The 21,879-nt window shown below is 35.8% G+C and overlaps 1 pseudogene; it reads right to left on the reverse strand.

Annotated features, from left to right (window-relative positions):
- Positions 1-6,633, reverse strand: part of LOC149569158 (large ribosomal subunit protein uL30y-like) — a 90,343-nt pseudogene extending 83,710 nt beyond the window's left edge.
- Between the last annotated feature and the right edge of the window lie 15,246 nt (positions 6,634-21,879).

A 21,879-nucleotide genomic window follows, 5' to 3' on the forward strand; every position in this document is an offset into this window, starting at 1 on the left:
GCCAAAAGCTAGAACGAAAAGCCAACCAAAAAGGAAAATAACAGGAACTACTCCTCGATCTTTCTTTCTAGCTCTTGCATGACCTGTGTAGCCTCCTGTGCCATCGCATTCTCCTCGGCCTCTTGCTGGTGAGTCCTGAGATCTTCTTGGTCCAGAGTAGAAAAGGTGATACCATTGGTATTTTCTCCATCAGATATGTCTTTACCCCTATCTTTTCCTTCTACATCCCCCTACATGCCTCTATCTTTAAGCCACTCAATTAAAGATAAAATGTTGTTATTTATCAAGTTGAGCAAAGAGATTGTCTGGCTTGACAGATTGTGATTATAATTTTTGAGATTGTGGATCCTCCTTTCCACTAGGCTATGCCTTTCATCATAATCTATCCCTTTCTCCAGGCCCTTAAGATTCCTGGCTCCTTCCATTTGAACCACCTACTCCTTAACCTCCTCTAGCTCATGGAAAAGCCACTTGATTGACCTGAAATTATCAACCATGTTGTTGTGGGCATTGTTCAAGAGGTTCATCCTAGATTCCCTAGCATTATCAGAGATAGCCACTATCACAGGGTTAATGAGCTCTTCAAGATGTGGTTCCTCTTGATTGTCCACCAGGATCTCAGGGTTCATCACTTCCCTGAAAATACCCATTTTTGAGGTCCTCACATTAAAATTTCTCCATGCTTTCCTCCTATCTTTGGCTAGCATCTCCCCACTCTTAGCACCAAATCTGTCCTAAGTCTACTCCTTCGAATGGGCCTGGGGATGGAAAGGGGAGAGAAGGATAGAGGAAGAGTCTAGGTCTTGCTACAACCTCTCATCCTCCGTGCCCACCCTCTTGCATTTCTTCCCACGCTGGGAATCCATTTTTTCTTCTTGCCTTTACTTTTCCTCCTCTTCAGAATCCATCGCCTCCTCTTCATCACAGGTGTTTGTTCCTCCTTCTCAGTCTTCTTCTAACCATGATCTCTAGGGCTAATTATTCTAGGGATGATGGAGGAGGGAGACTTCTTAACATTTGGTGAAGCTTTTTTACCTATGAAGGTAAGTCCTCCTTCCTTAGAACTAATGCTCTGAATATCATCTAAGTTAGAGGAATAGCTAGAGCTATCAATTTCCTCATTCCCAGCCTACGACAGGACGTTACTAATCATTTGAGCCTTGAAGTGCTCATAGATGAGTAGTAACAACCCCTCATGTAGAGCAGGGTTAGCAGAGGGTTTCTTTTTGAAGCTTGACACAGCCTTGCTCATAGAATTCAACAAATAGAAAGGAAAAAAAACTTTTCTTTCATGACAAAAATGATTCAGAAGAATAAAATGTTTGGTAAAAACATAATCAAACCTAGGGTCAAGAGTAATGTACAAAATGAAAATGCATAGAAAATATCTCCAAATCTTCATTATAGACTCTGGATCATAAAATCTATCACTTTTTCTCAGGGCATTTAGCTCCTTAGGATTGTTGGCAAAGTCCTTCATAGCACTGGCTGAAAGCTTTTTATCCCTAAAGAACTTAAAGCCCACCATTGGAATCTCAGGCACAACTGAGATCACCTCCTCCATTATCAGAAAAGCTATCCCATTCACCTTGACTCTACCATCCTTCCACGAATTGACCATGTTGTCAGTCACATTTTGGTTGTAGCCATGCAGCTTCATGATATACCTTAAAATCCCACTCTAAACCAGCTACTCCCAAACTTTCTCCCTACTTCTCCATTTCTCTATTTTTCCTACCGATTCTTTTCTACACCTTTCTCCCACCATTTTGGTACTTTTCTCTCCCACAATTCTCATAAGCATAGCTCTCTAGGACCTCACCACCTGATAGGGTTCTTCGTGTTTTTGACGGCAGTTGAAGAAATAGTTCTTGTCTTTACTCAGATTATGAATGCAACAAAAGACTCATGAAGCGTGCCGAATAAAATGTAATAATTCCCACTTCTTGCATTTACTAATGCAGCCTTTATCAGTTGTACCCTTTCCCCATAAGCCATTCCTATTCATAATAGTAGTTTGATCTCCTCTATACTCCCTTGGATCTTATCCAACTCGATCAGACTCTTAACATTCACTGGAAAACTCTTTCCCAATTGCCAGGTCATTTTTTGGTCGAATTGGACACCATTATTTGCAAACCAATCTGCCACCAGGTTTGCTTCCTAGAAAACATGAGTGACATGGACTCTTTCAAATTTAGCAAGTCTCACATGTCTCATTAATAAGATTTGCAATCAACAAAGAATAATGAGATTTTCCATTTAAACTTTTAATAATATTATTCGAGTCCCCGTCAAGCCATAAATTGGTAACTCCAACTTCAAAAGCCAATTTCACCACATGACAGGCAGCACTTGCTTCCATGAAGTGATTAGATTGGATTCCAAGAAGGAGAGAGAAGGTTGCAACTCCATCTCTGGATTCATTCCTAATAATGCCTCCACATCCTGAGGAGCCAGGATTTCCCTTCGAGGCCTCATCAAAATTGGCTTTATGCCATCCTTCTGGGGGGAAAAGCCACTTGGCTTCCTATCTTTTTAACAGTCTTTCTTTTTCCTTCTCAATTTTCCTACTGCCCATTTCGATATCTCCGCCTTTCCTTACTAGGTAGTTTTCCTTTATATTTTTGTTAATCTTTTTCTTGAGGACAATGGCAGGTTCCTCTCTGTCTCTAAAGATTCTATTGTTTCTCTCCTTCTATATGCTCTAGTAGAAGTGGGGTAAGATCCAAGTACCTAAATCCTACAAAATAGGGGAATAGAACAAGGATTTCCATTGGAAGAAAAAATCTAGGAGATTATCTGGCATGCACTAGCTAATCCCTAAGTCTTGGGTCAGGAAGTCCCAGACCTCCCTAGAAAAGGTACACTGAATAAACAAGTGATTGCTAGTTTCTAGTTGGTTCTTACATAAACTACATCTGCTTGGTAGAATCTAACCTCTTTTTAATAGGTTGTCCTGAGTGAGAATTTTGTTTTGTAAGGCTAGCCAATAAAATATATTGATCTTTGGAGTGAGGCCTAGGATCCAAGCTTTCAACCAAGGAGGTCTCTCTTTAGAGCTCTAAAGAGCCATATACCAAGAAGCAACAGAGTAATTACCACTGGAGTTGTCCCCATAGATCATTTCATCCCTCTTGTTGCTGAGAACCATTGAATTTAACATTAACATGATTGGACTTAGATCTTCAAAGATTATAGATAGATCTATCCAACCCTGGTCTTTCCTATAATTACTGACTTTCACCCCAAAAAGTTGGATACAATGGTTCGCCAAAACATCATAGACTAGATTGTTCATTAGGGGGCCCTAAAAAAGCCAATTATCAGACCAAAACTAGATATCCTCCCCATTTTCCAATTTCCAAGAAACTTTGGCCTTTGCTAGGTCCCTAGCTTTAAGTAAACCATTCCAAATAGCAAAACCTTTAGGAATGTCCTCACTAAAGAGGGAGAACTAGATAGAAGGCCTCTTAATGTACTTGTTGACCAATGTGTCTCTCCATTCCCCAGTACTATTGAAGATATGCCATAATTGCTTTACCAAAAGAGCGTTATTAAGGTGAGAAAGCTACCTTATGCCAAGACCTCCATAGTGATTAGGAAGGCAGACTTTGTCCCAGGAAACTAGTGGGTATCTTTTTTTCCCTTCAACACCTGACCATAGGAAATCCCTCTGAATTTTCTCCATCCTCTCTACAAATTTAACTGGGATCACAAAGAGGCTTAAGGCATACACTGGCAAATTTTGAAGGGTGGATTTAACTAGCTAACATTTGCTAGCTTTACTGAGGATAGCTCCTTTCCAACCTACAAGCTTTTTACTGAACCTGTCCATAATGCCATTCTAGAAGGAGTTAGGAGGAGTCAGACCTAAAGGAAGCCCAAGATAGGTAGAGGGAAAATTTCCCACATTACAACCCAGAATCCTAGAGATTTTCCTTTGTCTATCCTCTGGAGTGTTAGTAAAATATAAGGAGCTCTTATCCCAATTAATTAGTTGGCCCCTTTAGAGTAGATATCCAGGACATCCTTCATGGCTTTTGCCTCCTGTACAGAAGCCTCTCCCCCCATGATAGTATCATTGACAAAGTGTTGATATGAAAAAGGATCACTTTTGGAGGAAGGTTTTAACCCTTTGATTCTGCCTTCTTTCTTTTTTCTCTCAATAAGCCTTCCCATACATTCAGCCAAGATAATGAAGAGAATAGGTGAGAGAGGATCCCCCTATTACAGCCCTCTTGAGGGTTTGAAAAAATTTGAAGGGGCTCCATTAACCAACATAGCAAGAGAGGAAGTAGTGACAAGCTGAGAAATTAGTTTGCAAACTTTGACATCAAAACCAAAAGCCTTGAGCACCATATCAAGAAAAGTCTAGTCAACTCGATCATAGGCTTTAGAAAGGTCCAATTTAAGTAGCATCCCTTCTCGTTTGCCAGCTTCCAAAGAGTGAATCACTTCATACACCATCACGACCGAGTCTAAAATTTGTCTACCCAGGACAAAACCTGTTTGTTGCTATGAAATGATCAAAGGGAGGAGCTTAAGCAACCTAGAGGTAAGAACTTTCAAGATAATCTTATAAAAGGAATTGCACGAGCTAATAGGTTTGAACTTGTCAAAAGAGATAGCCCCAGGCACCTTAGGGATGAGGACCAAAAAAGTGGAGTTAATCTCTTTAAGAATGCTCCTGGCTCCAAAGAATTCTTGAACCGCCTTCACCACATCTTCCATCACCACCTACGAATACATTTGAAAAAATAAGGTAGGGAACCCATCAGGGCTAGGAGATTTTTTTGGAGGCAAGGAAAAGAGAGCTTTATGAACTTCAACAGCAAAAGGAATGGCATGAAGCATAAAGTTATGATGAGATTGGATAATATAGAAACAACCAAGTCTTCCCGGTCCACCTTAGATAGAAGAGGATCCCAAGACTAGAGAGATAAGAAGAAGGAGACAAGTTTAGCTGATATTTCCTTTTCCTTAGTCATCAGATCCTACCCTTTCATGATACCATCAATTATGTTATTAGCTCTATGCTTGAGGGTGGTTAGATGAAAGAAATTTGAATTTTGATCACCATCTTTGAGCTAGTTAACCCTAGATCTTTGCCTCCAGAACTTCTCCTCTTTGTTGATGATGTTATGTAGGTCTGTAAGAATAGACAACTCAGCCTCCGTACTAAGCTCATCATACCTATCCTGCTAGATAGAGGCTTGAACAGAAATAATTTTTTCAGACAAAACATCTTTCTCATGGAAGATATGGCCAAAATCAGTCTTATTCCAAACCTTAACCATTCTCTTAACATTGCTCAGTTTCCTGGAAACTCTAAACATAGTAGTGCCTTCCACATCTAAACTCCACCAAAATTTGACTTTTTCCAAAAGATCAGGATGAGAGGTCCACATTTTTTAGAATCTGAAGGGGGGGTTCCTTCTAGGCTCTATAGGAGTAACCGAGAGGGATATAGGAGAGTGATCAGAACCCACTCTAGGAAGAAGAGCTAACCTACAAGAGAAATCCTTCAGGCAATCAAGGGAGATTAGAGCTCTGTCTAATCTAACCTAGATGCAATCCTTCCCCAAGTGTTTGTTAGACCAAGTAAAGGCACCTCCCATAAGATCTAGGTCTATAAAAGCCATACCATTGATGAAGTTAGAGAGGTCTTGTTTACTTTCCCAGTCTGGGACCAGACCACCCATCTTCTCCCCATCCATAAGAGGAGTGTTGAAATCTCCCATAATGATGTCTTCTTTCTTAAGATTACTACTATGCACCAGGTTACCTACTTTAGTCTAGTGATTCTTTCTATCTCTTTTATTGTTTGGAGCATGTAAATTCAACAAAAACCAATTTTCATTGGATTGAATATGATGAACATGACAAAGAAAAATATTATCCTCATTAAACACTACTTCAACTTTGAAATGCTTGGTATTAAACAAGGTCAGTAGGCCACCAAAGGCACCCTGTGCATCCGAAGCCTCCCCACTCATCATGCTACTAAACTTAATTTTCCTTAGAGATTCACTTTTCATCTTAGTTTCTTGGATCATCAAGATATCAGGTCTTTGTTCTCTAATCAAATTCCTAATAATATCATGTTCGTGGGTTCTGTTTAAGCCCCTTATAATCCATGATATGATCTTCATTTTCCAATCTTGGAATACTCCTGAATAGTTCTCTGGCACCCACTCGCCATGTATCTTCTGGAATCCTCCTCTCTGAAATGCTTCTCTAATCTTCTACCTTTTTAGCCTCAGATCCCACATCTAGTTTGCAGCTACTTCTTGTCTCCACCAGAAAGGCCAAAGAGGGTTCTCTAATACATTTCTTCCTAGGCTTAGGGGAAAGAAAAGCTTATCTTTCAAAGATAGTTTCCAACAACCTAGATACAATTTGATTCTTTGGAGTTCTCGGAGGATCCTCCCTATCATCAAGCACCCTCACCAAAACTTCATTCTCATTCTCCACAAAGCTTTCTACTTCTGCTCTAGAGGAAATAAAATTATCCTCTAGGTCTTGATAGATAATTATATCCTTATTGGCTCTATCCATTTCTTCGTCTTTGGTAGCCAATATACTTGTCCTTTCCAACTCAAGGACTCCTTCCAAATCTGCTTCCTTCATAATCTACTAGGCAATTCCCTTGCACTATTTAACCATAGGTTTTACCTATTGCAAATCTATTGCCCCTTCCACAATTTGAGATTCTTCCGACTCATGAAAGACAACTTGGTTTCTTTCTGGGGCTTTTGCCTCTGGCTTTTCCTTCAGATCTACAAAAACTTCAACATTTGAAGATTTTTGGGCAAGCTCTTCAGAATGGGGACAATCCTTCTTATTTTTGGTCCAAGCTATTGCAATAGAGGGTGTTGGCACGTGAGTTAAGTCCTTCTTTACTTCTCCAGCCTTCTGACCATCCATAATAGAGTCAGCCTTGTGGCCTATGCTGGTAGTCTTCCTCTTCCAAATTTTCATGTCCCTATTGATAGAAGGGAGAGGCTTCTTCTTCTTGTCTATCTTTGCTTTCGGGAATTGAAAAGCCTTATGTCCAGTTGTAAAACAATGATAGCAACCAAAAGGTACTCTCTCATAGTCCAACTGTTGAATGTGAGTACCAAGCTTAGACTCAAAGCACACCATTTCTGGCATATCATCCCCCTCCCTTACTCCTATACATATCCTCGCATAGGTAAGTCTACTCTTAGATGCTATAATAGGATCAATTGATAATAATTCTCCAAAGGAACTGGCCACACCCATAAAAACATCCTCATTCCAGAATTCCAAGGGCAACTCAGGGAGTCTAACCCATACTGGAGCTTGCTAAAAAAAAGATTCATTTAGGTTCAGTTTAGAAGACCACTTATGCAACACCAGAGTTGCCCGTCCTATACTCCAGGGCCCTTCACACGAAATATTGGGCATGTCCTCATTATAGGTAAAGTCAAAAGAGAGAAACCCCTTAGCCATTGTAGTAATGTTGACCTGACCTTTTAGATGCCATTTCTTCAAGGTGAAGGAACACACAATATTTATGTTTGGTCTCTGACCGAGAAACTTTCCAACCAATGTGGAAGCCATCGAAGCTATGCTATGATCAACTAATTCATCTGGAATAGCAATTGTGCATGATCCCTTTTCTAGGCTTGAAACAATCTTAACCGGAGGGAAAGATGACTTACCTGATGGTTTGACACCAAAGAGTGAGGCCCATTTCGCTGGAAGATTCCCTGGTCTGACCACATTGGGTTGCATTTTTGGCTTGATCTAGACTTCACCATCAGTACGTGGGTCCCCATCTCCATTTTCTACTTCTCTACACTTTGCCTAAAGGCCCTCCTTCATACCTAGTTCCTTAGATCCTCCTCCTTGAGGATTCCCACCTAAAACTAGGTTTGAATTATGAACAAATGCTTCTCGACCGCTCCCCCGACCTCTCCCTCTCCCTCTCTCCATTTTTCTTTAACCTTCATATTGTTGTTATTATTGTTGTTGTTATGCCTTATGAATAACCTTCATAAATCTCAGTGGCACTATTCAATGTCTATCCTATATATATATATATATATATATATATATATATATATATATGTATGTATGTATGTATGTATGTATGTATGTATGTATGTATGTATGTATGTATGTATGTATGTATGTATGTATGTATGTATGTATATATATATATGTATGTATGTATGTATGTATGTATGTATGTATGTATGTATGTATGTATGTATGTATGTATGTATGTATGTATGTAGACTCTCATATGCTACCTATGAATGTTTTCTCGTAGAATATCATGGGTGTGACGTAATACTAAATACTGTGTATTTGTTCTGATATAGTTGTTGTGTATTCCCTTCTATGTTTGTCAGATGTTGTCTAGACTTATTTGTGTGTTGCAAGTGCTTTATATAGATTGTCACTTCTCCTTATATGAGTTATGTATGAAGGGTTGAGTCCTATGAATAAAATGGAAGACTATGAGTTCCTGTATTCTATTTGCTGATTGTTATCCATTCCATATTCCTCCCTCCATATTCAATGCTTGCTATCATTCTACTGTAGGCTATATTTCCCACCAATCATACTCCATCGTTGAGTCAAATTTTTTATCTAATATAAGGAAATAAGTCACATCCGCATCTGATTATACTAATCATTTTTTATGGTGTAATGACTCTGCCTTCCTAGTTGCCTCTATTGTCAAGGAATGAAGGTTTGTTCTTGGCAATGATATTCCTTTGTTCATTCCCTGCTATCATTCAATGCTAGGTTCTTCCTCTCTTATATTGTCGGATGACTATATTGTATTGAACATATATATGAATGTCTTCCTTTTTCTTCTTATTTTTCCTCTCTGAGTTTTCCCTCCCCCCAACTTTGTCTGGCTATATACTTGTATGATAGAAAGGATGTGACCTTTAGAAATCTAATTGTATTTTGATATTTGAATATAATTACATTTAGTATATATTTTAATATATTCTTACAATTAATATTTTGTATTAAATACTAATATTTAATATTTTTTGTACATTGGAGGATACACTTTTGATGGTATATATATCATAATTATTATTATCCTTAATAAAAATATAATTCAGGTTATAATAAATAAATGGTAATATTGGTTCGACTTATTAAAATTTATATCTTTCATTATAATTGATTTTAATTTGGATAATAATACTCTACAAGGTTTTATTATTCTTTATTTAACTTCATCAATATAATTATTATAATTATTATTATTATTTATTTATTTAATAGAATTATATTATTTATGTTTGGTCATGTCTAGTCATGAAGAAAAGTTAGTTGGAGGTCAGAGATTTTTTCGAATGCAAAAATCTGACAAGGTGAAGGAAGAGGGTTTGCTTCATCAAGTGACCCAAGAGGGGAAGTCTATAATGGCAAGCTAAGCAAGAAGATTAAAGAAGGATGAATGCTTGAAGCATGAACAAGCTATTAGAATTGCAAAGATAGGAAGCCAAGAAGAGTTGAGGACTAAATAGTGATATGTAATCTACAAGTAAGGTTGTAAGTTGTATTAGATCAAACTTTTCTATTACTCTCTAACAATTGTATCATATTAGGGTCAAATCCTTTGGAGAAAGGTTGACTTAAAAATCATTGGAAAATCCTTTAATAGGGTGGCATTCCAAGTGAATGGCCTAAAATCCTATAACAAGGCTCACTTTTAACAAGGTGATTGAAATCCCTTAATTGGGTCACATTTAACAGTGTGTGTTGTAACCTTTAATAGGGTTGGCCTTTAATAGGACATGACTTTAGAAGAGTGAAAAAGGAGTAGTATGTTATTGGTAGTTTTTCCCAAATTGGCTTTCTACATTAAATCATTGTGTCAAAGTGTATTGATGGATGTGTTGTGTTTTATGCTTTACATTTCTACATTTTAGTTTAACAATAACATATTAGTTTTGGTTTACACACAGTGAATGCATGCATGGTTAAGACTATCATATGGGTTCACCAAATTGTGAAAAAGTTTTATTTTGACATCTAGACCTTGATTAACTGATTCGCCCCACCTCTTAGTTAATCTAAAATAATTACAGCAATTGGTATTAAAGTGTAGTTTCTTGAGAGGATTAGTTTTAAAGTACTAGAAGCATAAAGATCACGATGTCAAAAAGAGAGGTACCCAAGCTGAACAGAGATAACTTTTCTAAATTGAAAAGTTTGATGAAGCTACATCTTGGAGGACATGGAGATTATGCACAAACTTTCATTATAGTAGAACATGTTAATCTAGCAGGAGCCCTAACTGCTAAAAACTTGAAGAAAAAGAAAGAACACAATCAAGCGATGTTGGAGATTGCCTTTGCCCTAAGCTATCTTGAGTTTGATGCAATCGAGGAACTTAAAAGTGCAAAGAAAATGTGGGATGTCATAACTAATATCTATGGAGGAGACAAAAAATTTTAAAGAGCCAAGTTAGAAAGCCTAAGAGGTAAGTTTGATGACATGAGAATGGAAGAAGGTGAAAACATTGCTCAATATGTTGCTAGAATAAAAGAAGTTGTTAGTGCAATAAAGGGTGCTACTAGTAAAATAGATGATGATACTGTGCTAAGTAAAGTCTTAAGAATACTGTTACCTGTGTATGCCATTAGAGTGTCTACAATCCAAGAGCTAAGATGCATACTAGGAAATGATCTAACCCTTGAAGGTCTAGTAGGAAGACTCGCTACATTTGAGTTATCTAATTTTGACAACAACCATCCAGAAAGTATTGAATCAGCCTTCAAAGAAAAATTGTTACTAAAGGATTCTAAGGAGGTAAAACCAAAGGAGAAGAAAAGAAAGATAAAGTATGCATCCAATGAGAGCAGTACAGATAAGGAAGACATCAAGAACAATTGGAAGCATTGTTGGCCAGAATATTTCACAAAGGAAAAGGTAAATTTAAAGGTAACTTGCCTATCATTTGTTTTAATTGCAATGAAATTGGTCATATTGTAGCAAGATGTACATAGAAGAAGAACTTCAAAGAAGGGAACAAGCACAAAAATAAAAGAGAAGATGATGGAAGAGACCACAGAGATAAAGGCAAGAAGTCATGCTACTTTTCTAATGAAAATAACTCTAATGAAAATGATGATGAAGTGGTATATGTTGCAATGAAGGATGAATTAGATGAGGATGAAGCTACTACACTTATGAATTGTATGAACAAGAATGACAAATGGATCATTGATAGTGGATGCTCACATCACATGACTAGAGATAAAAGTAAGTTTATTACCTTAACTTGTTATGATGGAAATAGTGTAAGATTTGGTAATGATGCACCATGTTCAATAAAAGGAAAAGGGTTTATTAAGATTACAGTCAAGATCTCATGTGACAATGCTTACTATGTTGAAGGATTGAATTATAACTTGTTAAGTGTTCCACAATTGAATAGTTTGGGATGCAAAGTTGAGTTTGAAAACAAATCAGCCAACATATATGATACAAATGGAAATCTGGTTGGAAAAGGTGATCAAACTAGGAGTAATCTATTCTATTTGGATATAGAAGATGCTACTTGTCTTATTGCAAAATTTGATGAGGTATGGCTTTGGCACAAGAGATTATGTCATGTTAACTTTGATAATCTGATCAGTATAAGTAACATGAAAAGAGTGAGAGGTTTTCCTAAGTTGAAGAAACTAGAAAATATAATGTGTAAACAATGTCAACTAGGTAAGATGACAAATTCAAGCTTTAAAAATAAAGCTTATACCTCTAAGGAAATACTTAAAATTATTCATACTGATTTGTGTGGACCTATTGAAGTGTAAACCTACAAAGGAGATAGGTATATTATGCTACTTGTTGAGGATTATTCTAGAATGATGATAGTCATGTTCCTAAAACAAAAATTAGGATTTTTTCAAATGTTTAAATGGTACTTGGCAAGAGTTGAGAAAGAAACAGGTAAGAGCTTGAAATGTTTGAGATTAGACAAAGGAGGTGAATCCACTTCACATGAATTTGAGATATTCCGTAATGATAGAGGAATTAAGAGATAGACATCAACACCAAGGACCCACCACAAAATGGAATTTTTGAAAGAAGAAATAGGTCAATAATGGACTATGCTAGAACACTAATGATGGAGAAAAATGTTGCCCTAAAATACTGGAGAGAAGCTATAAGTACTGTAGTATACACTCTAAACCATGTGCAAGTAAAGAAAGGTACTTACTCAACACCTTTTGAACTATGGTATGGTCATCCACCTAATGTAAAATATTTTAAGTTATTTGAAAGAAAATTCTATATTCTTAAATATGTTAGGATTGGAAAGTTTGATGCGAAGAGTGAAGAAGGTATATGGCTTGTTTAGTCCACAAGAAGTAAAGCTTATAAGTGTTTAATTAGTAACACTAGCAAAATTGTGGCAAGTGAAAATGTGAATTTTGATGAGCTTACAGAAGCACATGAGGCTAAAACTACAAAAGAACTAGAAAACTACAAGACATTTGCCTACTATTATGAAGGAATTCGTATTGAATAAGATGTTACAAATCATGCAACAAGTCAATAGCTATCGAGTCACATCCTGTGAATGTCGAGTTGCATTCAAATGTCGAGTTGCAAAATGAGGAGAATGCATAATCTAACTCTAAGATTGGCACACATGAAAGAGATACTAAAATATTTGATAGAGATGCACATAGTGATACTGAAGCTGAGAGATAGAATGCAACCACAAGAACTGAGCCTAGACTATCCAAATATGTCAAAAGACACCATCCTGCAGATCAAATTATTGGAGAAAAACATGCAAGTCCAATGACAAGAAATAAGTTGAGAGGTGAAGCATGTTTGTTAAGCATGAAAGAACCTAAGACAGTAAGAGAGATGCATTGGAAGATGATGATTGGTACAAGGCTATGAAAGAAGAAATTCAACAGATAGAAAAGAACAAGACCTGGAGCCTAGTTCCTAGACCAGAGGACAAGAATGTGATTGGCACAAAATGGGTATTTAGGAACAAGTTAGATGAGAATGGTGAAGTAACAAGAAACAAAGAAAGACTATTTTGTAAAGGGTATGCACAAGAAGAAGGAATTGACTATGGTGAAACATTTGCCCCTGTTGCAAGAATGGAAGGAGTAAGAATTTTGCTTGCTTATGCCGCATACAAAGGTATTAAAGTTTATCAGATGGATATTAGGTCTACATTCCTAAAGGGAATATTAGAAGAAGAGGTCTACATAGAATAGCTAGAAGGATTTGTGGACAAGAACAATAAGAACGTGGTATGCAAACTGCACAAAGCTCTATATGGATTGAAACAAGCACCAAGAGCATGGTATGAGAGACTTCATACTTATCTTGTTAAGATTGGATTTGAAAGGACAGATGATAACAACAATTTATACATGAAGATAGATGAAGAAAAAGGTATACTATTATTTGAAATATTTGTTGATGACATTATATTTGGAGGACAAGATGCTTTGTGTAAAGATTTTGCAAGTTAGATGAGGCAAGAGTTTGAAATGTTAATGTTTGGTGAGATCAAATTCTTTGTGGGACTGCAAGTATATCAAATGAAGTATGGTGTATGTATCACTCAATCAAAACATATCAAGGATATATTGAAAACATTTGGACTTGAGGACTCAAAACTAGTAAGTACACCTATGGTAATAGCACTCAAACTATCAAAGAATGATGAATCAGCTGAGGTCAATCAAACATTGTACAGATCCATGATTGGAAAATTGCAATATGTAGTACACAATAGTTGATATTGCATTAGCTATGGGAATAGTTGCTAGATTCTCTGCTAATCCTAGGGAGAACCACTTGATGGTAGTAAAAAGAATAACGAGATACTTGAAAGGAATAAAAGAGTATGGCTTTTACTATAAGAAAAATGAAAAGTTTGAGTTGAAAGCCTACATTGATGCTGATTGGGCTAGAAATATTTATGATAGAAAAAGCACCAATGGAGAAGCATTTTTCTTAGGTAGAAGACTTGTTACATGGACAAGAAAAAAGTAGAGTTGTACTTCCCAATCTACTTCTGAAGTAGAGTATGTTGCTACTACTTTCAATTGCACATTGTATGGATCAAACAGTTACTAAAGAGAATGAAGGAAGAGGTCAATGAACCAGTGACACTTTATTGTGATAATATAAGTGCTATAAATATATCAAAGAATCCTGTCATGCATACAAAGACAAAGCACATTGCAATAAAGTATCATTATGTGAGGGAGTTGGTTCAAGACAAAGAGGTGAAGATAGAATATATCAACATAAAGGATAAAATTGCTAATATCTTCACCAAAACATTACCTAAGGATACTTACAGTATCTAAGAGGTAAACTAGGGGTGATACCCCTATCAAAGGTTATGTAAAAGATAGAGGGAGTACCCTGCATCAAAAAAGATGACATTCATTTCATACAAATTGATGTAGTGGATCTTACTTTAGGAAGTTACCTAAAGTAATTACAGAGCTAGAATTTCAAATCAGTTCACAAGCAAGGTGATAAAGGGAGAAAATTGAAGAACCTACAAAAGCCTATGTCTGCATATATAGAAGATGCCAAGTGTTGAGTACATGTCTTTGGCATTGTTGTCAAAGAGGGAGAAAATACAAGAAACTGATCAAGAGGTGACCAAGAGGAAGAAAATCAAAAGCAGAAGATTAAGTAAGAGGGATAAAGTACATTGGGAGAAATTATAGTGTAAAAGAAGAATAATGAAGTGAAGGTACATCATCAGAAGATCAGAAGACTGGAAGCAAGAAAGAGGGAGAAAGCAGAAAAACAAGAGGGAGATATTCTAATATTCTACTAATGAGAATCAAATAAGAGTTATTTTGTAACCTAAGAAGGAGTTGTTGATAGAGGGAGAAGTTTTATTGACAAGATTTCTTTTTGGTATTTCCTTACTATTTTAACCTAGTTAGTTTATCATTTGTATGATTATTTGATCAGTTTGGTTTGCCATCAATGCCAAAGAGGGAGATTGTTGATATATAATTGAAAAGATCATTTGAGTAGAAAGATTGTTATTGTTGAAGAAGTGTTTTTAATCATTTTTTTTTCATTGATGTCAAACCTACTATATGTTGGTAAGACAATTGCTTATATGTTTCAAGCACCATCACTTAGTTGATTGATGAAGAGGATTTGATCAATAAGATATAACAAAAGTACCTAGAGGAAGGGTTGAGTTATGATTATGTATTGAAGTGTAAGAATTAGTTAAGATAGTGATAACATAATGTATTGATGATCTACTTGAGGTTACAAAATGTTTGGCTACACTTAAAAAGTTCAGATGAAAAAGATTGGACTAAGTTCACTTGCTAAGCTTGACTAAGTTGATAGAAGGTATCGAGTAAAGTTAGTGCAAGACAAGCAAAAAGTTAGTTGTAGCCAAGTGAAAGTATTTTCTAGTGGATGTCGAGCAAACTAATAGGTGTCGAGCAAGTTAGTAGATGTCGAGTGATTTTTAATATGTGTCAAGCACAAGTAAAATTTAGTTGATGTCGAGTAACACATTATGTGCTAAGTATTAGTAAATTGATAATGCCAAGCTACTACATTATGATAAAGATCAAAGATTCATCAAAGAAAGCTGACAAGTTTGTTTTCTTGGAACTTGTAAATTAAGAGGAATATAAGATTGATGAGTTGGAGACATGGAATCTTATGCAACCCATTTTGGTGGTGAATTCAAATGGATTTTAGGAGAAGTTTCTAGAGAAGAAAAGATATGGGATAAATACATTGTATCCTACCTAATCCATTGAAAACCCTAATCGTTGAGATGGATAATGAGTGGGAAAAAGAGTTCCAATTCCCTATATGTAGGGATGTCTAATCATGAAGCAAAGCTAGTTGGAGATCGGAGAGTTTTTTGGATGCAAAAATCTGACAAGGTGAAGGAAGAGGGTTTGCTTCATCAAGTGACCCAAGAGGGGAAGTCTGCAATGGCAAGCTAAGTAAGAAGGCTAGAGAAGGATGAATGCTTGAAGGGTGAAAAAGCTATTAGAACTACAAAGATAGGAAGCCAAGTAGAGTTGAGACTAAATAGTGATTTGTAACCTGCAAGCAAGGTTGTAAGTTGTATCAGATCAAACTTTTCTGTTACTCTCTAACAATTGTATCAGATTAGGGAAAAATCTTTTGGAGAAAGGTTGACTTAACAATCATGGAAAATCTTTTAATAGGGTGGCATTCCAAGTGAATGGCCTAAAGTCCTCTAACAAGGCTCACTTTTAACACGGTGATTGAAATCCCTTAATTGGGTCACATTTAATAGTGTGTGTTGTAACCTTTAACAGGGTTGGCCTTTAATAGGGCATCACTTCTAAAGAGTTAAAAAGGAGTAGCATGTTACTAGTGGTTTTTCCCAAATTGGGTTTCAATGTTAAATCATTGCGTCAAAGTGTACTAATGGATGTGTTGTTTTTTATGCTTTACATTTTTGCATGTTAGTTTAACAGTAACATATCAGTTTTGGTTTACACACAGTGAATGCATGCATGGTTAAGAATGTCATATGGGTTCAATGAATTGTAAAAAAGTTTTATTTTGACATCTGGAACTTGATTAATTGATTTACCCCCCTCTCAATTAATCTAAAATAATTCCAACACCAACATGCTAGGTTGTGAAGCCTTCTGGGTAACGACCATAATAAAGAAGAATATAACTCAATCCTCATATAGGAATATCCAACTCCCAGCTATCATCCCTCAAGATTCTCAAAGTTAATGCATGTTATTTGTGATTACTCTAGACATCACAAAACCCTTTACTTATAACAAACCAAGCCACAATTTGGCCTGATAGATTACATTAAAAATACTGAAGCCACAAGTTTTCTTGATAGCTTAAATTAAGTAAAAACTTAGCACAGGCCTCAAGTTTACAAACATAACTAACTCATAAGATAAAAAAAACATTATGTGGCCTTATACATAGGACCATACACCATCTAATGATCTATATCTAAGTTTTCATAAGCTAACCCCGATGATCTCAGCTCACAAAAACAATCTCCAAAGTCTTCCCAAGAAATGAAGAACACATTACCAACAGCCAAAAAAAGAGCTCTAACTCCAATATGATCAATTGAATCATTGTGTGCACATAGGATAAGTTCCAAAAATATACCTCAAACATAAACCTAAGCTCCTAGAATATTGGGCCCACAAGATTAAAGCTCAATTTTGTTGCATCATATTTTTAAGGTAGAAAGAAAAGTGTGTCCCACACTTTGATGCCCAAAGAAATATATGTTGTAATGTCTCTCATGTTTGCATTTAGTACCCTATTATATTTTTGTCCAAGAGATACTTGTACTCATGTTATGTTTCACATTTGAGATGACCTAAGGGTAAGATGTTTTACTTTGATTTCAGTATCATAGATGTTATACTACTATGTTGTGCAATTGATCATAATTTCATGTTGATGTCATTTTGAGATAAAAATATGTTTTATGATGATACATGGTTATTCAATATTTGGACATATCTTTGATTATGTTATGTGATGGATTTAATGCTATGGTTATTTACTTCATTTTTGCTTTATTATGCTTTATGCAAATGTGAGTGATGTAAATGGATTATTTCAATATAATTGAATAAATGGTTAAATTAGGTAATTTAATGCATTTATTGATTCGACTATGTTATTATATAAATTGCACTTGATCATGTGTTTTAGTGTGCAGAATTTATACCCCTAGCAGTGGCACATGGAGTTAGTGATTCAACTATTCATTTTACCAATGTCATTCCGGAATGGTTGATGTATCTTATTTAAATGTTAAATTAAACCTTCTAGTGATTGGATTAAATCTGAAATCATGTGCATTATGTGATTAGACCTGTAAGTGCATTTGTGCATTTAGAGTTTTGCATTATCACGAAGGTTGTTAAGGAAATTCTATGATTTTTGGGTTTTTGGGCTTTAATTGATTTGATTTTTAATTTTTGGTAGCTTTTCCATAGATGAATTCAATTACGTGGAATAGCCTATTTTCATTTGGGTTGATTTGGGATCTAGCTAGTCCTTCTAGTTATTTTCCCTAATTGATTGTTCACTTGAAAAGTGAATAAGTATGGAAAGAGGAAATTAATTCCTCACTTCTCACTTTTCAAAATTGAGAATTTGAGAGCTTTTTCCAAAATCCTCTTCTGGAGGATTACATTTTTGTTTGTTGTGAGAGCTAGGAGCATGGGATCTTCATGAGGTTAGTCTCATTGGATCCAGCTTGGGGAGACCTTGCTTTGTTGTGATTTTTAGCAGCTTCTGTGAGTTATTTATTTTATTATGTTGTTTCCTATTTCTACCCCTTTTGTCATCAAGTAGGGCTCTCCCATTTTTGTGTTTCAGCTTCATTTCTGGTTATGTTTCTAGTAGCTATTTTTTAGGAGGCTAAGAACTAGTGTTCCCCTTTATTTTTGTTTGTTGGTTCTACTCGATTGGTCGAGTATGAAATTTTTCCCTTATTTTGGGATGAGGGTTTGGGGTTTTACACCATTATGCTATCATTTTTCATATGGTGCCTAAACCCAAATTTTATTAGATTTTCATGGATTTTGTGCCCTAAGACCAAATGGGTTTTATTTTTAAAGTTTACTAGTTATGGGGTTTTTACCTCATTTTGCATGCCACCCAATTTTCTTAGGTTTTCTTGGCATGATGATGATTGTAGACCTGGATCATCTATTGGGATGCCAATTATATCATGGTTGCACTTATATGTTGCATTGGGATGTGTGTAACATCCATACTCTTGACCTTGTGTTTAGTTGAGTGATTTTATGTCTGATGTTTAGTCTTATTGTGCCTTGGGATTCGTATAGAATCTATACTCCTGAATATAGGTCGATTGAGTGTTATTTTTGCTGGTGTACTCATCCAAACCTTATTTTATGATCTTCATGATGGCGGTGCACCACACACGAGCACATGCACATGCATTCATTGGGTGACTTATGAGGCCTAAACTCCCAATTGTATTGATGGAGTTATGTTCATTAGGGTTAGATTGGAAACTTTCATTTCCTTTGGGCACTCATCATGTGATGAGCATGGGTATGTAGGGTAGAGGTGTGGAGAGGATTTTCTCATATACCCCAGCCTAGAAGTGGCCGACAAGATAACGTGAAGAGGTTCTAATAAGTGATAACTAAATCAATAAATGGGTACAAAAATTTAATGAAAGTTAAGATCTTAAAACACTTGGCCTCCCTAGGGAGTTGATTAAAGGTGTGTGTTTCTAGCCTCCTAAGGAATTTGATCAAAGGCACAGTATTTGGCCTCCTTAGGGAGTTGATCAAAGATACATTCTGAGTCTAGCCTCTCGAGGGAGTTGAATGAATGCTTGAAGTACTTGCACTACCCGATGGCAAGTAGTGACACTCCACTAGAGTCCCTGCATAGTTGACCCATAGATTGTCTAACCACGACCTATTGTACTTGCATCATCTCATGTTCTTGGTTTCAGTCATCTTTGTTGTCTGGCATGAGTGTGAGCCATGGACATTTGTTTTATGTGTGCTTTTGGTTGGATCATTATCTCTATTAGCATGGTGGGAGTGGACCTATGGGTCACACATGGTTGGGAGGCATAGCTACCTATACCACTATTGGGGACATGGTCTGTTATTCCAGTATGATCGGTTCTTGATGTTCAATTCATATATTTTGGATTTAAGAGTATGCTTCCTTGTGATTTATGCTTTCATTGGAATTCTTGGATACAATGTTTAGATGATGTTAGTTCAATTGATGCATTCCCTTATTATGATGTTTAACATATGATTAGATGATGTTATTTTCTCAGTTGGAGTATCTATTTATTAGTGGTTAGCATGTTAAATTTCTTGTTTCTTATGATGTTATTACACTTTAGTAGTGATGTCCTCATAAGAGAACTCTGACTATCTAGTTGGTAGTTTGGGATGTTACACACAAGGGATGGCTAGGACCTTTGAGGACTCATGATTCTATTATGTTTGGGAGGAACCATGCATTTAATTTGTTATGTTCATTCTCTATAATGTTGTTTTCATTACATTTCCTTTATTGCTATGTTTTAGATGGTTAGATGTTTTTGTCTTGCAATTATTGTGTTCAGTGTCTATGCCTCGATTTATGGATCTGGTATTCCCCAGTCTAGAGGATTATTTTTTCCTATCTTCTCATTGGTTTTTTTTCTTGTTTGTTGATACAAATCCTAATCCGAGATTGTACTCTCTCATACACAAGATTGTACAATCTAAACGTGAGACTTGGCATTTCCTCATGAGGTTCATTGCACTTCCTCGCATGGTTCTTTTTTTCCTCACATAGGCCTTGACACTAGTTTTGTGAGTTTTGTGGTTGGTCCAGGTATTCCTTCACATGAGAGGGTATTTTTTCATGTGGTTCGGTGCACTTCCTCGTGTGATAAATAGGTGGCATCTAGGCTTGGCTGAGGAAAGTTTGAAAGTTGGTTTTGGGCACCTTGTTGGATTTCACACCTTTCCAATTCAAAACAATCTTTCTAGGGGGTTTAAAATATATCATTTAAGTTAATTCCTTATACTTAAGATATATTTTAATATGTGTGGTGATTCTTTTGAGATAGGTTTCAGACCTCTAAGAGTTAAGATAAAGAATCTAGGAAATTTTAGGGCTTCAGGATTTCAAACTTAGCCAAATTTTAGGATTTTTCATTTATATTCTAGCATGGTGTTTAGTATATGAGTGGTCATATCTTCAAGCCCTTATCCTATGTGTGGTTATTGTTGGTCTCTATTTGTAATTCTTGAATTATGCTATGGTTAGCTGGAAATGGACTTGTATGTTTAACCATGCTAGGTACTTTTTCTTTGGGTTTAAAAAGAATATCTTTTTTGAGATTGTTAGTTTTGTATTCCCTCTTTGAATCCATACATGTTATCTAGAGTCCATTTGAGTATTCTCATGGTTTTGTTATCTTTGATACTTGGGGATCTTTGGGAGTATTTGTAAGGCTTCTGCTAGTGTAGATGAACATGTGATATTAGTTGTGTTCCCTATTCATATTACTTGTTTTAGATGTTTCACTCTTGCACTGGGTTACTTCATGTTGTTGTTAAGTAATTTATCTTTAAAAAAAATATTTAGTGCATGTTTTATCCTTGTTCCAAGGATCTCTAGGTGGGGCATTACATATACACTCAACTTCATCTTCACCAAAGGATTGCAATCCATCAAGTACAAGAGAAAAAATATGAAAATAAAAAATATATGGTTCATCCATTCAAAAAATCAAAATTATATGTTCCACATCTAAACCATTAGCATGCTCAATCACATGAACAAATTAAACCACATGATGATCTACAAATAATCTATGAAACTTATTATCACAACCACTAATAGTAGAATCATGACACATGAAAACCATGTCAACAACATCATGTATCTCCAAAAAAAAAAAAAAACATGTATGCCCAAACCCAAAATATCACCAACATGTAAATCATTAACCATGTCAACCACAAGAAAATCCACATCAAAAACATATAAATTCAAATCAAAAGTAAAATGTAGATCCTCAATCATGTGAGCAATAAGTGAATTATGTAAATGAAAGTCCACATAAGTACCAACAACTATATCACAAACATGTAGATCCATGTCCATATTAGCAACTATAGAATCTAAATCCATATTCAAATTAGTAGCAATATATAAATCCAAATCAACCATATTGGCAATAATTTTTACATTCTCAATCATTTCAGAAATAACATATGAATTAAAATCCATATCAATACCCATACACAAATCCTCATCCATATGTAAATCATCATTACAAAAAGCACAAAT

Source organism: Cupressus sempervirens, chromosome 3, assembly GCF_028749045.1.
Source record: "Cupressus sempervirens isolate cs-2001-9-10 chromosome 3, ASM2874904v1, whole genome shotgun sequence".
NCBI lineage: Eukaryota > Viridiplantae > Streptophyta > Pinopsida > Cupressales > Cupressaceae > Cupressus > Cupressus sempervirens.